Raw genomic sequence first — 17,316 nt, 5'->3', positions numbered from 1 at the left:
TAAGAGCATCCACAAACCGTGCTCTTGCCAACGGCACGTTGTGGGCCCGGCGGGGTATATCATGCCTGCTCTCTGGCAAGAGCACAACACCACAACTGTGCTCTTCCGCAAGGACGAGCACAATTAATATAAAATTCAATTACACAAAAACATTTTCATAATACTAAAATTCATAAAAAAAACCACAATAAAAATAACAAATTACAAATAAAATAAAAAGACATAATTAAAATCCTAAAAATAAAAAAATTACATAATTAAAAATTAAAAAATTACATAATTAAACTCCTAAAAATTAAAAATTACATAATTATTGGCTAATATACCCGAGGAAGACTACGCATCCGGCGGCACCAACCCCAATTGTTTTTGGAGACCCAATATCATGGACTCGTGCGTTTGAAGTTGCGTGGGGGTCATAGTTGACCTATCGGCCATATTGAGTTGGGCAAAAGGGCCCACAACGAGTTGTTCGGGGGTGGAGGTGGAACATAGGGTGCGGGTTCGGGAGCAGGGGCAGATGGAGTCGCGGCGCGACGTCGTTCGGCCGCCGCCTTCTTCCTACCTTGCGGTCGGCGTCGGGAACCGCTTGGTTGGGCATCGGGGCTACCCAAGTTAGCTCGGCGAGTTGGCTAGTCACTTCTTCACGGGTCGGATAGGGATGCCGACCGTGAGCGTTTGGAGGAGCCGCTAGAGGAGGATGTTATGCCTCCCTTATACTTCGGGTGCGTCCGCGTCTCCTGCCAAACGTTAAGATATTTGAACGACTTACCGTTCATGGATTGGTAGGTGCTCAGCGAGGCGGTGATGATGTCGACCTCGCTTCGGCCGCTCCCGGCATTCCGGGACTCCTGGATGAAATAGCCGTTGAACTTGCCAATTTCTTCGTTGGCTCGGCCGATGCAGTTGCGCACCATACTCTCGTTGCGCTCGATCGTTCCCGGCGGCCGGTGTGCATTGTACCGGCTAGAGACGCGCCACCAAAGTGATCGCCGGATTGGTTCGTTCCAACCACCGCATCTTCGGAGATTTCCAAGTACGCCTTGAACAATCTTTCCATCTCCGCCGGTGAGTACGGTGTGCGGACACCGGCGCGAGATGGAGGATTCGGCATTTGGGAAGGGGCGCGAGGCCTAGGCTCGGTGTCCACCCGTAGCGCCCATCGGAGGCACCTTGATCGTCGATTGGGTATGGCCGGTAGCCACTCGGAACGCCCGAATCTTGGGTGAGAGGAGGGGCCGAATATTCCGTTTCCGGACTATGAAACGGTTGCGAACCGAACCATTCGGGGTTCCAACCGTGAGAGCCGCTTGGGTTGTCGTCGTTACCGGACATAGTGGTGTTGTAGGGTGTGAAGGAAAAGATGAAATGGATATGAGAGATTGATGATGAGAATTGTGTAGTGAAAGTGTGAATTTTTTGGAGTGAAATTGGGGGTATTTATAGATGAAAGTGTGTATTTTTGGGGTAAAAAAAATAAAAAAAAAAATTAAAAGTGGGGAAAAACGGTTATAAACGGATATAATTTTTTGGGGAAGTGAAATTTTTTTTTTATTTTTTATCGATTTTTTTAATAAAATCCGATTTTTTTAAAAAAAAAATAAAAAAATGTTTGAAACAACGGCTATGCCGTTGGCGAATGGAGGACCGCACGTGTGCATCCGCTGGCACGGACGTGCTCGATACATCGAGCAGCGCCGTGCCAGCGGCGCGGTTTGCAGCGGTGGCGGTCCTTCGCCTTGCAGCTGGCACGGACGGCGGTGGCGCCAACCGCCACCGCTGCGGATGCTCTAAGGAGCGGGGGTAGTATTTTAGTGCATAAGGAACAAATTTAAACTCACCCATCCCTTATAGCAGTGGACCTAGTGGTGACCACCATCAACCCAACCCAATTAAAGTATTTACTATTTGTCTTCACCAGTTTCTGGAAACTACATAATTATTACTCATTCACGAAATTTGAATTCCCCCATATTAAACTACTTGATGCAAAATGAAAAGTAGCATATACAATTCGGACTAACCAAGAATTTCTTAACAACAATACACAGTTAGAATATTACATTTATATATATACAACACTTCTCCACATTCTCCATGAGAAACAGACAGAGAAGTGTGCACTAGCTAGTTAGTGAGACAAAACACTGTAATATTAGATACCTTTGAGGTAGACAACAGGAGAAACCAATGTGTCACCAAAAAATGCCTCCGAAGATTAGTCGTCACTCGTCAGTCATCTGGCCTGTCTCGATCACCACGGATGCTGCCCCCACTAGGTCTAAAAGCTCGACCGATGTCACAGTTAGCACGTAGAATGCGCAGTCAGATACAATCAGTAGCTCTATATGTCTTCGGACATGCTCTTCCGTACACGGTTATTACACTGTACTAGGTGTGTTCTTAGATTACTTTCTTTAACCTGCGATGTTTAGCACAGGAATGAATCATCAACGATTAACGATGGCCAGGACTATTCGGGTTTAAGGGTTCATACCTGCATAGCTTCTAAAAGGGAAATGTAGTCTGTGCATTGCTCAAGCAAAGCTCTCTCCTTTTTCATTACTTTCGCCAGTTCACTCACTAAACAACTCACTTCCTCGACCTGACACCCATACGACATAAACGTGAAACTTCTTCGACACTTCTTGAATCGCTAAAATGTCAGATTTTTAACAACGTATGAGTACTGAGTTGAGGGAATTACAGTTGGGAGAAGCAAATATGCTGAGTTTGACATTGCTTGCATGACTTCAACAGCTGAACCGATAGCTTTCTCCAAGCTTCGGATGTCGGCCTGCCAAAAAATTCATTTTGTGATTCGACTGGCCAAGCTACAATGCAAAAGTTCCGTACACAATAAATGCATAACCAAGTTACATACGGTGGCTCCTCCACCGACTGGAAGACGAAGAGTGCTAGCCTTCAAAGCTTCGATAGCTCCGACCACAGAAATCAAGTGGTTTTCATCCAAAGATGCCCAATCCTCCAAAAAGGTCATCTAAATTGCACGAGACAAAAAAAACCCCACTTCATATATGGAAAACAAGATGACCTACTTATTTGGTGCCCACCGTCCATGAGCAAAATACATACACGTCGATTTGGGGACCGTGTGAAATGGATGATAAGTATTACTACATATAGATAATTTACCAGGCATGACATGTACACCATCACAGCTAAAACGTGCTAATGATCAATAAATGACACAGAATGGGGAAACAGTAAATAGAGCTTACTTGTTTTTTCAAAATGGAAGCTAGTTCAACTTTTGTCTAAGCAGCTGCAATCTGTGTCTTCTTTTAGCGACACTATCACGTAGATCTGAGCTCGTTATCCATGCGTTCCACAGATTCTTCTGGTGAAGTCAGAAGGTTTTAGCTAATAAATTTCAGAGGCTAAATATAATTTTAGGGAGGCAAAATCAAAATTTCTGAATTACTCAAAGTTGATCATCATACTCCAAGATGGGAATCCCTTACACTAGATTTGGTCTACCCTATAACTGAAGGGAAAACACTCAAAACCTCCAAGAAGATATGCCTCAAAGCTCAAACTACTTGGTATTTCAACAGCATAGGATTTGTCATTAACTTTGAAAACATATAAATTGATCATTCTTCTCTAACCTAATGCCTCAACTACTTGGTATTTCAACCAGCACTATCCTTTTTTATGCCCTTTTTCAAACTTTCGACATTTCTTTCAGTCATTTAATTAAAGATGATGCCTCATAAGGCAACACCATCATCCAAGCCAGAATAAGCACATTTACATATAGCACCAATCCAAATATTTGAGATAAAAAAACAAGGATATAACCCACAGAGTGTAACTGACACAGATGAGATAAGGTCCCATATATGACTTAGGCAAATCTGCATAAATATCTTATGATTAAGTTGCATACTTATCTTTGTGATTTACTTCCTTATTTATGTAGGATTTGATTTTATCTTGTTTATTTCCAAGATTAGTTAATTTTTTTTATTAGGATTAGGATTACTTTTCTGATTGCAGTAGGATTCATTATAATTTCCTATATAAAGGATGAGACAAAACATCTTGGGAAAAGATCAGAGATAGAACAGTAATACGGTATTAGACCATGGCCTCCTGCGTGAGGAATATTTTCTTGTAGTTCCTTCAGTTCGATTAATTCCATTCAGTGCTTTACAGTTTCTGTTCGTTTACTTTCAGTCTTAAAGTTTGTTTCCAGTTTATGTTGTCGTTCGTCAGTCCTCCGGTCTTTACTTATCAGTAAAATCTCACATTTAAGCTATGTTCTCGTTATCTAGTCAATTTTGATTCTATGATAGACATGTATTATAAGATTTCTAAACTAGTCTGTTATTCATTACAGCCTATAGAGGAGCATTACATGTAAATAAAGCAAGTTTTACAAACAAGTATTCTCTTCCTCTTGATATTTTACTATTCACCATATAAGATTTTTTAAGCCAGCAAAACAACTTTTTTCCAGATAGATATCATTAAGAGCACCCGTGCACAGGGATTATAAGATGTCCGATGTAGGTTGTTTTGGCTGCATTTCTGATATTTGTCACAAGATAATGCAGAGCCTATTATACGCCCTACATTGTTGGCAAGTGAATAATATACAGAATCTACAAGGAAATAACTACAAACAGTTCATTGATCTTTTATCGTTCCATCTGCCTATTGAGAGCTTAAGAGACACCATCGTTTTATCATTCCTCTTGTCATTTCATAAATTAAGCCATATCTATCATGTTTTATGTCCAAACAAAAGGACATCTATTGATGAAACGAAATAACAGAGAAAAGTATAAGAAGAAGATTCTGACCTCTGCACTGCGTTTCTTGTACATGCAAGACCGCTTCAGTTCTAGCGTTTACAAAGCGCCAATGCAAGTGCCGATTGTACAAAAGTCTCAAAAAATGAGCATCTAAGATTTTTCTCTCCCAACTTTCCCTCTCTGTACATCAACAGCAAAACTAAGAACCGAGGGCGTGTCAGTGAAAATTGGTTGTTAATGGTGCTAACAGCATTTCTGATGCGAGATGGACTATATCCCCTCGATGGAGACGTTCCTCACTGGTGTCATAAGCTTGCTAGGAGATGCAGCCCTAACACCACCACGATAGGAGACGACATTGTTCTTGGGGATGACATAATTGAATTGTTACCACTATACTTTTTCAATTTAGGCGGCACAATCAGTTTAGAACCAGGACTTGTAGATAAAGGTGAGCCGGGATCCTGCAGTCTCCTAAGCCGGCTGTTAGTTTCTTGCCAAAATTTAGCTGAAGCAAAAATTCCACGAGGGCCATTTTTCCTTTGGGAACCAGGGCCACATTCTTGAACTCCTGAAGTGCTGCCAGATGAGACACTATCCGAATCAGACATGGTGAGGTCACATGGCATCAACGCCTCATTATTAACTGAGTTTCCATACGGGGATTGTTGAGCCACATTAGAAAGCTCAGAGTGGCCCAAATCAAGACTCGCCCTACCACCTAGCGAAGATCTCCTCTCATCAATCATTGAGTTCTGTAGTGATCGAACAGCATTCCCAGATCCACTCAGGGTACTGCTCTCCTCAACACTGCTACTTACAATCCATACTCCTCAAAAGGGGATTCATCAACCGATGCCCTAGCTGGCCACCTGTGCTGATCAGCAACCTTACAACCCTCTACCTGACCACCTACAACATCGGCCTTCCCCCTTGAAGGAGTACTACTTTCTCATCCTCTCCGGAGTCCCCTTCCTCACACTACTCAAATTAGGGGAAGGAGGAGCCACCTTAGTCCTTACTAATAGGCCAACGAAAACGCCTCCCCTTGAAATGAAACAGACAAACTCCTAGTCGAGGTCACAAGAAGCTTAGTGGCAGCTGAAACACCACCATTCTTAGGGTCAAAATCAGGAATCAGAGGCCTGGCAGCCACAGACCGCCTTCTGTCTACAGAAACAGACCTCTTAGAGGCTAATGCCGGCGTATTCGCCATAGGGTGGGGTTCTTGAAACCACAGGCGAGGGGAACCTTCTAGAAGAAGAAGAGGAAGATGAGGAGGAAAGTGAAGATGAATTGGATGTTGAAGGGGACATGTATCTAGAAGAGACAATTCTTGATTTGGGCTTTTTGGGATTGTTGGAAACCCCATTGCTGTTATCTTTTTCAGAGGGCAACAATGGGGGCCTAGTGGTTTTGGGGTTTTGGGGGTCGGTTGTTGAAGCTGCTCCAGAAACAGCAGCCACCATCATCACAATTCAAGAAGCGAGCACACACACAGAGAGTGTAAAGACGTGAAATCTGAGGAAACCCTCACATTTTGATTCCGGCAGAAAGAGACAGACTTACCCAGAGCCCTCTTGTTATCGGCATTTCAAGATCAAGAGATCCCACTGTAGCTCAAGAACGCGTTATGGGTATGCAAAAGATTCCACCTTTTTTGCTTTCTTCTTCTTCTTTGAATGTCAGACGCCGCAATACAGCAGCCCATCTAATTTAGGAACAAAAATATGAACAATGGTGCGGATGGGTTTGCTGCAAGAATTAAGAAAGAGAAAGTATGTGCGTGTGTGTGTGTGAGAGAGAGAGAGAGAGAGAGAGAGGAATTCTTGGGCAAATTCAATCTGGCTGAATTGGATTTAGAGAAAAAGTGTTGGGGAATCTTAACTAATCCAAAAATCATTCTCTAATAATACCTTTTTGCACTTTTTTGTATATTAATAATTAGAACTTCTAACGATATCTATGAAATTAGTTTTAATTTTAATTTGCCAATCAAAATTAGTTTTTTTTTAAATTATAAATTGCTTTATCTTTTTCTCTACTACTACATCCACTTATTCTTATGATTTTAACAGTTGCACATTAAAATTTGTATTTTTTTATTCGTTCACATAGTCTTATTTTTATTCATGAGAATTTTTTACTAGATTTTTTCTATTCTTCTCTATTTTATATTTATCTATTTTTCATTCTCTGAGTAGGGATCTATTTACTAAATACTCGTAAGATTTATAATTTTGTACCTATTGAAATGAGATTTTTATCATGGAACGAAGGAGTATTTTTAGTGAGGGAGAATATATTTTGACCGACTCTTTGGTCTATTCCAAGTCTTTATTAGACACTGATAGATGTGTCTCAACTTAAACTTTGGAGTTAAATAGATGTAACAAAACTATGCCTCCTTAATAAACTATTTAAGTCTTTGTTTGTATTGAGATGGTGATAATGACATTACATTTACCCACTATAGATTTTTTTTCTCATTTTTCAGTGTATCACTCATACTGCCCAATTAATTGTTTTAAATTTTTCTTTAATTTTTTAAAATTTAATAAGCATATTAGTAGTATAATAATGTCAAGTAAGGTGGTATATTATATTGTATATAATGTTTTTTTTCTTTTTATGATAGTTAGTAAAAAACTAATATATTTAATAGCATGATATAAATACATATCTTCCACACTTAGTTGTGATATATATATTCATTATTTATACATCATTTAAGTGTACATATGAAAGAAAATAAAAAACAATAACAAATTTAATTACATGATGTAGATATTTCGTTATGTCCCTCAAGTCTTACCCATATTGAATCATCTTAATTCTCTAGTTGTACGTATAGACAGAAATATTGTGTATTACTATCAATAATATTAGTCATACCGAAGTATTTGGTTTGCAAGATCGTATCTCAAGCTTAAATTTGTAGTGTGTTTGGTTCTTGATATTCAATCTCACAGCTCAATCCTAAATGGATAATTATAGAATAATTAGTCATAGCTAACTCATATAACTAAAATAATCTCACAACTCAATGCTATATTATATCTTGGTATTATTTTATCTTGGAAATCGAACACATATCAATGTAGTAGTATAAAATTTACATTTTAATTATTAACCAACTATGGATTGACACCTCTGCCCCCTACAACACTTTTGTTACTTGGCAAATATTATTTCATTCACCTACGCCTAGCGAACTAAGTCATGGTCTTTAACTTTAGTTAATGAACTTGTCGATGTATGGGACATAAAAAAAATTTAAAAATAAAATTAAAGTTGCTGTAAAACTTTGACCCCAATAGATTTCTCACATTATTTATGCAATACCTTAGGACCTACTAATATGATGCCACTAATAGGGTACTTAACCCCAAAAAAATTTAAAAATGTATATAGGTCTCTAGCTACGGTTAATCAAATTGCTGCCGTTACAAAAAATTATTAAGAATGCAAGGGTAATTTTTAAGGATATCTAAAGAAATCATATGAATGCATGTAATCAGATTAATTAATAATAATCTAGGTCATTTTTTCTGCACCTTATTATTTGTTCAGAAGACAGAAAATGACGCGGCTTTATTTACCGCGATCTGGTTAATGGTGTGGACTATCGTAGTAAACAAAAGCCGCGTTATTTTATTTCCAGTCTAGTAATAAGGTACCGAAAATTTGACTTGTATTAGATTCGGAATTAAAATCATCTATTAGTTATTATTTTGTCAATATTTATTATTAGGTTAGGTTTGAAACTAAGACCATGTTTGGTTGTCAGGATTCTGTCTGTGAAAGTAATCTGATTCCTTAAATTTTAAATTCATGTGTTTGTTTTCGGTTTTAATCAAAATCCTGAAACAGGAAAGTTAGTACAGGATTCTAAATCCTAACTTTTCTTAGGTATTCTTTTTCACACTTTTAGGATTCTTACATATTTAATGCAATATAGTACAGTTTATTATTATTATTATTATTATTATTATTATTATTATTATTATTATCATTATTGTTATTATTTATTACAATGTTTAAAAATAATTTAAAAGTATAAACCATACTTAATTTCAGGATAATAAATAACTATAATTCAAATTATCATAATTATAACTATATTATTAGTATTTATTTTTATTTTTATAATAATAATAATAATAATTTATTCAATAATTAAATATAATTATAATTATATAATAATATAATAATTATTAATTTATAAATTAGTAATTAACAATAAAATTGTAGTGAAATTTTAAATTATAAAATTTATTCAATTTAAAATTAAGTAAATATAATGATAATAATAATAATAATAATAATAATAATAATAATCTTATTTATTATTATATTATTATATATTATGATGTATAATCCATATTTAAACTATCCATCGTAATAATAAATAAAATAATATAATTATTATCATTTGTAATTAATAGTTTATTAAATAATATGTATTATTATTTTTTATAAATAAAAAATGATAAGTATATTTTTAGTTTAGTGTTTAAATCAAATATATACTTTCAAATCTTGATATTTTCCAAACACAGGAAAGTAAAGTTATTAGAAATCATATTCTCGAGATTCATTTTCCCATAAATCATTTTCTTTGTCAACTTTACTTTCCCGCCAACCAAACATGGCCTAAGAGTTTTTGTCAATATTTGGCCAAAGTTTAATAAACAAACATATACTATTAAAAATAGTAACTATTCAAAAGCTATAAATCAGAAATATAGATGGATGGAAATTCTTACCTGATGAAATTAAAAGTTAGTAGTATATGGGGATGTGTTCTTGCAAATACACTGACATTTTTTAATGATATATATACACTAAAATACAAGAAAATTTTAACCGCTGTGTGTGTTTGTGTGTTTAAATCCAGAAATGCAGACCAAATCTTGGCCCTAGGATTAGATGATCTAATGGTCAATAATTAACCAAAAATACGAAAGATCATAATTAAGCAGTTTTAGGTCATATTATAAGATTTGAGTTTAATGTCATGTTAAGATCATTTTAGGTCATGCTTTGTTAGTATGACCTAAACATAAACTAACAATGACCTAAACATGCCATATGCATGATATTGTTCTGCGTTTCTGTATTTAAATCTAGTTTTGCATAGATTAAAACCTATATATATATGAGTGTGTGAATGTGTTTGTGTTGGTGTATAGGATGCATCGTCACATTCAGTCTCTTTCTGCCTCTTCTTTTTTCTCCCTTGCTTTCCACGCATTTCTTCTTTTACTCTTTTATTTACAATCTTTTTAATTAGATTAAATAGTCAAATGTATATTGTAAACTATCATCGATTAAACAAAAAAAAAATACTAGCATTTAACTAAACATGTCTTAATATTTTGTGAAACTGTATTTCACAATTAAATTTATTTTGATATATTCACGAAATAATAAATTAGTATTTCCAACTGCCCTGGTTTTCATATAGTAGTAGTTAAAAACGAGGCACTAGATGTTGTCGAGTGGAGCTCATTGATAACATAAAAAAGTCATCATCAACCAATTTGTAAAATTAGAAAAGCATCACTATAATTAAAGAATTTCTTCTAAATATAAAAACGCATATGACAAATGTGTGCAATACATTTTTATAATAGTATGTCGTAGAACTTAATTATGTAGGAGTATATTTTTTTAAGCACTCGTGACAATCCAATAATTAATTTTGTTTGCCCTTAACTTTGGATTTACTTTTTGATGCTTTATATATCTTCTAACAAAACCCTCTTTTAGATCTTCATATGATTTAATATTTCATTTTGTTATTGCACGTTACGAATCTACTTACTAGTTTGTAATACTAATATCAATATTTTTGGAAGGCATGAATGTAAAACATAATAATAAAACAAATATTCAACTCATATAATTTAACGTTCCATTTTGTCGTTTCGAATATCATTTATAAAATATAACGTCATTTTTTGGAAAGTATGAATGTAAAACGAAATAAAATTTGTATTCAATGGGTATGTGTGAGATGGGATAAAGATTACTCTCCGTCAATTAATTAACATAAATTAATTATTGGAGTGCGATTATACCTTATTGTGATAGTAAATGTAAATTGTGAGTTTTGACTAATTTTGTAAATCGATTCGATTTTATGAGTTTTGACTAATTTTGTAAATCGATTCGATTTTTATTATATTCAATTTAGGTATCTTACCAAACAAACCTAAATAAATAAACATTTCAATGATGTATATCAAATTAAATATAATAAAAATTTATATGACATGAATTACGATATTTATTTAAATGGCATAAAATTAGGCCACTATTTGTTTAATCAAGAAACTTCCTCGAGATTATGAATTTGTAAACTCTAATCTAATTTGATTGTCGAATGACATCTTTCTTATTCTAAAATAATTACTATATATTTTATATAGGACTATTTGCTATTGGTGAATATGGTATACAATGTAACTATAATATACTCCTTTGAAATACTGTAATTTATAAAACAAAGACAAAATATGTAAATACTAAAATTACGTGATTCTATCTATAATTTATAACCTTTTGAATGAGATATATGTATATATGATAGAATTGGAGATAGTATAATAAAACGCAACTTTGGCTAATTTTGATTTTGAATATTGATTTAAAAAATTATTTTTACATATTAAAGTGTTAATTTTATTATTTTGATACTGAGTTGTATACCAACCAAATTTAATGTTTCACGTGGATTAAAAAATCCTTGGAAAAAGAAAACTATACACACGAAAACTCCTTAATTTATCTATATTTATTTTGTCGATCAATTAATACCAAAGAGTTAATATAAATTTAAAAAGAGTATATTAGTAGTAAATAAGTTTTGACTAGCACTAAGAAATGAAGTGAAACAAAAGGCAAAGTCGAAAAAATCAAATTATCTAATTGGACGAAATGCAAACTAGTTGAAGATTATTTCCAAATGTTGATGCTAAGTTTAGTCATATTGTAAATGTATATAACACATTAAGCAAGAGATTCATCACATGGCAAAATAAAATATCTCTATATATAGATTCATCATAACTTCTCTATCCAACTAATTTCTAGACGACTTGCCAACAACATGCAATTAGTTTAGATTTCATTCCTTTCCAATCAAAACTAATTTATACAATTATGTACACACATATATATACATCATATATATACATGTGTTCATGGGCGGATCCAGGATTTAAAAATCGTGGGGTCGGACGAGATAATTAATATAATAATATTATATATATTATAAAAATACATTACAAATAAAATTATCTTTATTTTATCACGATAGTTGACTTTTACGAGTTCATATTTTTAACTTTTACGAATATTCATATTTTGAAGCTGGCCGAAATTTTATCATTGGAAATAATTGCAAACATATCTTCCAGTCGTTGATTGTGTTCAACATTAGCACCAGAAAAACAGATAAAACTCATGAGAACAGATACAAACTCAAGATATTTTTAAAATAAATTTATCCATTAATTTAATATGGATGGTAATTAAAATCAATAATAAAAAAACATAAGTATATAATTATTATATTCATAAAAATTAGGTCAAATAAACAAAATAAAAGTAAAAAAATAATAAAACATGATTAAAAGAATATCAATAACGCACCAATTTTTTTTGTGCAAAGCCTATGCCCCTCAAAAATCTTAATCTTAGTCTCCTACTATAACTTTCTATTTAATCAAAATAATAATTGGGTAGAAATATAGAATTTTTATTTATAAAGAAAGTTGTAACTCTTGTAATAAAGATAAAATTATTTAAAAAGACAGTATTGACTGATTTTTTAAACTAATAAACTTAAATAAATTAGGAATTTATGTAAATTTGTGGGAAAATTAAGGAGAAAAAAAGTTAATACTACATGGCTTAGAAAATTATTGGCAGGCGAATTAAATGAAAAAACAGTATTAACGGCGAGTGACCAGAGGCAATCAATTAGATTTTTTACTTATAGATTTTCTAACCCAACAATCAATATGAGTATTAACCACTCCTCAGCCCAAAAATCAATATTAACCTCTCTGTTCATCTTCTTCGTTGAGAATACATCAGCTTCTTCTGCAACCCCTCCCCTTATCTATCTCTACTCTATTCTTATTAGTATTGTTCATTTCTCCTCTTAGTTTTTGGAAAAGGCGGAAGGCTTCGGGTAGAGTTGAAGCTGGCCGTGGGGTCGGAGACGGAACTGCACCAGGTCAAAGGTCGAAGATGATGTTTTCCGGCAGTGTTCGATGGACCGCCGGTGGGGTCGGCCGACCCCGCGCGACCCCACCTGGATCCGCCGATGCATGTGTTATAGAGCTCATACACGTAGCACATGTATTTCCAAACCTCTCCATTGCAAAATAAATAAAAAAATATGTCAAATTTCGTTATTTATAATTCTATTTTTGATAAGAGTGGAACGGACAAAAATTTGATCTATATTTTGTGAAATATTTGACGTTTTGCCTTAATTTCAAATTGAAAACATATATATAGACGAATATATAAAGTATATCTATGTATAGCAAATGAAAATTGATTCATAAATTTTACACTACACATGCATGCACTTCCTTGATGGGTCAAAATCTTAAAAGTTTGGTAGTTGGAAAATTCGATGGCATTTGACTTAAGTAACACTTACAACTAAATGTGATAGATTAGAAATCAATGACTCAAAGTGATTTATAATTCAAGAAAATTGTGGTGTCATAACCACTCAAACTACTGCCCTTTTTTTTGCATTATTTGTACAGTATTTTTCTTCAAGGAATGTTTGGCCGATTAAATTTATGGAGTATAAATGATTGAAAATGGTGGCACTTCATTGTTTTCAGGCTATCAACTTTTTTTTATTAAGTTTTCATTTAATAAGATTTCCGCAAAAGAGGGTATGGAATCTCACTTTTGAAGTAAGATTTATTTATGTTCAAACGAAATGAATATATCATGCCAAGTCACTATCACAGCTATCTTTAACTTTTCTTAAAAAAGTATTGTGTGCAATACAATTTTCACAAATCACACATAAATATTTAGTAAGTAGCCTCAAGAAAATTGTATTACGTAAAGTGTACTATAACAATTAACATATACTAATAAAATTTATAGTCCTTGTGCAATATAAAATTGCAGCCAAAATTTGTGATTTTAGAGATCACTATGACAATATCCCTATAAAATTTGAACTGGCAAATGTAATAGGAGTATATATAAAATTAGAATTGTCAAATAAATCGGATCAGATCAGGCCACGATTGGCCCACCATAAAATAAAACGGGATTGAGTTAGAGCCATCGGTTAAACCCTAACCCTATCAATTCCATAACCTTATATTTTTATTATAATTCTAGCCTGATTTTAATCATGTCTATCGTAAATATTTATATACATATAGTATGTATTTTTCAAACTCACCCTACTTACAATTTAATTTTTGAAAAATTATTTCAATAAAGTCAAGTTGAACATGCATATTTCATATAGTAAATAATATTATACTAATATTTTACGTAATTATAAGAGCCTCCAACAATTATATATATGAACTACAATTGAAAATAAAAATTATAAATACCAACTCTCCAATTGCAACTATTTCAACTTATAAATACACGGGAAATCAATATTTTGCATGATATTTTATCTCACTCTTTTGGGCTGTTAAATAATCCACCCTTTTGAACTAATTCGCTTCGGACCTCAGAGAGCTGAGATAGGCTTTATGGCCTAACATGACCTTATTTTATTTTATCTGCCTAACAGCGAAATACCTTATATAACTCATATATATTGGTCTTATTTATGATAACAAACAAATAAGAATATAAACTAATGCCATTTGATTATATAAATCCACGATGCATTCATAACTTTATTATATAAATTGGTGATAATGAAGAATAACTATATAGGATGAGTGCTAGGTGTATTTATTCAATAAGTGCAATAACTTCATACCATATGACTGGGACAAGTTCATAGCAATAAAGATCTAGGATAACAACCCAGGTTGAAAGTTGATGGTTCGATATGAATAAAGTTGGCATCATTGGAAAAAATAATAAATTTGTCAGCAGATTTTGGGACCCAAAATTTTGGTCCAAACCCAACCTATCAAAGTTTATTTTATTTGTTTTAAGTAGTTGGGTGCAAGTAGGGGTGAGAAAAAAAACCGGAAACCGAATATCCGAACCGAACTAAATCGAAATTTTGAAATTCGGTTCGGTTTTAAAAATAAAAAATTTCGGTTTTTCGGTTCGGGCAAAGAAAAAAACCGAAAAACCGAATTATATATATACTCTATTAATTTAATATATTATATTATATATAATATATATATTCTTTTAATATATTCTACTATATAATATATATTATATGTATTATTAATTTTATATTATATATAAATATTCTATTAGTATATATAAAATAAAATAAAATACACATATATAAATATATATTTATATTATATTTATTTTTTTTAGGTTTTTCAATTTTTTTTCGGGTTTTTCGATTTTTTAAGTTCGGTTTTCAATTTTTTGATTTTTCGGTTCGGTTCGACTTGGATTTTGAACTAAATTCGATTTTTCGGTTTTGGTTCGGTTTTGGCAAAAAAACGAACCGAAACCCGAATGCACACCCCTAGGCGTGCAAGTGCTACAATCTAGTTATTTCAAGAAAAATATATTGATTGAAAGAATAAAAATGCCTTCCACAGCCCAGAGCATTTTTCCCTACCCAATCATATACTCAATTTTCAAGAATAATATAAATTGTGCCTTCCACTAATAAAATCAAGATTCAAAAGCAAAAATATTGTCAAATTATAAAGAAGCACTCAAGTTTTTTTGCCAAAAAAAGAGGGCCCAATAAAACAAAAAATATCAAGGTTTACCATCTAATAAGAGTTTAAACATGGTCTATAACAGCAATTCTAACTGCATCCATTCTGAATAAATGGCTACCACTAAATAAATCAAAGCGACCCACCGCAAAGTCCATGCCGGAACAGTTTAGCGATACTGCAAAAGGAACGAAGACAGATGAGCATCAAGTGTTATCATCTTAAATAAAAAAAAAAAAAAAAAAAAGTGTTATCATCTTAAATAGAGAATCAAAGAGATAAAAAGGAAGGGAAGGGGCTGCTTGCTTATGCAGAATACAACAAGTACCTTAATAAAGCCAATTTCCTTAGCATTGCTGCGGAAGCATTGCCTACAGCACATCAAACCATACTTCCTGATAATTCCATGAGGGTTCCCGCAAACACGGCTGTCCACAAACAAATTACATTAGTTCAACACAAATTTGAAGTGCATTCACTTGCGCTCTCTCCCAAACTATATGCACTCATAAGAACCATCACTTTTATTCATAACAAAACAACAATCACTTCTCACTGATTGTATTGTAAGGGAGATGGGAGTTTTTTCCTACAGATTTTGCTGAAACAAAAAAAGGGCTACATTCACTTCCAAATGCTCAACAAAATCAGTGTAGAAACCACCAGAGATAGTCAACTCCAGAATATAAAATAGATTGGGTTTGAGTGGAGTTTAGGGGGAAAATTTTATTCATTTTAGTGTAAATTTAAACGGGCAAATTTCCAGGTTGTAACTTGCAAGCTAAAAGCATCTCTAGGGCTGCAATCAGGGCGTATCATTTTTAAAAACCATGTCACTCAAGCCATGTGCATAATTACCATGTAAAAGATATTGCACCAAACAGAAAAGTAATACTAGTATTACTATGAAGTAAAAACCATTCCACATAACGAGGTAACTTCTAAACGGAGTCTTGCTGCATTCCAATGGAGACGGCTTAATGCCAAAGCAAAACCACAAATAAGATTCAGATCGTAACGACTCATGAGTTAAGAATTCGTGACAGAGATAAGCAAAATTGTTTAAGTCCGCCTAGATTCTGCAAATAAATCCCACTGTATTTGAGAAAGTATTCTGCACAATTCTAGCATTTTTGCCACATCAGAAATAATGTTGGAAATATTTTGGATTTTATACATTGCTCATGTCAAAATTACCAACAAATTCAGATTTTATTTCTCCATCTTCAAACAGGTATACACAGCTATAGAATAAAAAAACATAAGTAAAGACGCCGTAATTGAATAAATACCGAATATACTCCACTATTTTAGTCCTGAATTATTTGATGCAAAACTCAACATGTAAAGCTAGTTACTTTTCGTTTTCAAATAAAACAAAATCGAAGAATTGCATCCCCAATAAATTTCCCCGATTACAAGAGCAAACCAGCAATTACAAAAAGAAATCAAAGCACAATTAAACAAAAACATAGAGAAATTATGCCGGTACCATGTGCGGGATCCAGGGCCATAGGTTTTTGGGTGAGAATTCCAGATGTTAGAGTGCCCCATCTTCCTCTCTCTCGGCAAGAATTAGGCTAATGAATCTGTGTTACTGTGGAAAGAGTTGGATGAATTTATAAACCTGCAAACTAAAACCCTAA

General features: G+C 33.5%; 1 pseudogene; it reads right to left on the bottom strand.

Annotated features, from left to right (window-relative positions):
• Positions 1 to 1,939: 1,939 nt before the first annotated feature.
• Positions 1,940 to 6,622, bottom strand: LOC121753813 (annotated as a pseudogene).
• Between the last annotated feature and the right edge of the window lie 10,694 nt (positions 6,623 to 17,316).

The sequence above is a fragment of the Salvia splendens genome, chromosome 11, assembly GCF_004379255.2.
Source record: "Salvia splendens isolate huo1 chromosome 11, SspV2, whole genome shotgun sequence".
NCBI classification, from domain to species: domain Eukaryota; kingdom Viridiplantae; phylum Streptophyta; class Magnoliopsida; order Lamiales; family Lamiaceae; genus Salvia; species Salvia splendens.
The sequence above is the reverse complement of the archived record's forward strand: the minus strand, read 5'-3'. Positions and strand labels throughout refer to the sequence as shown.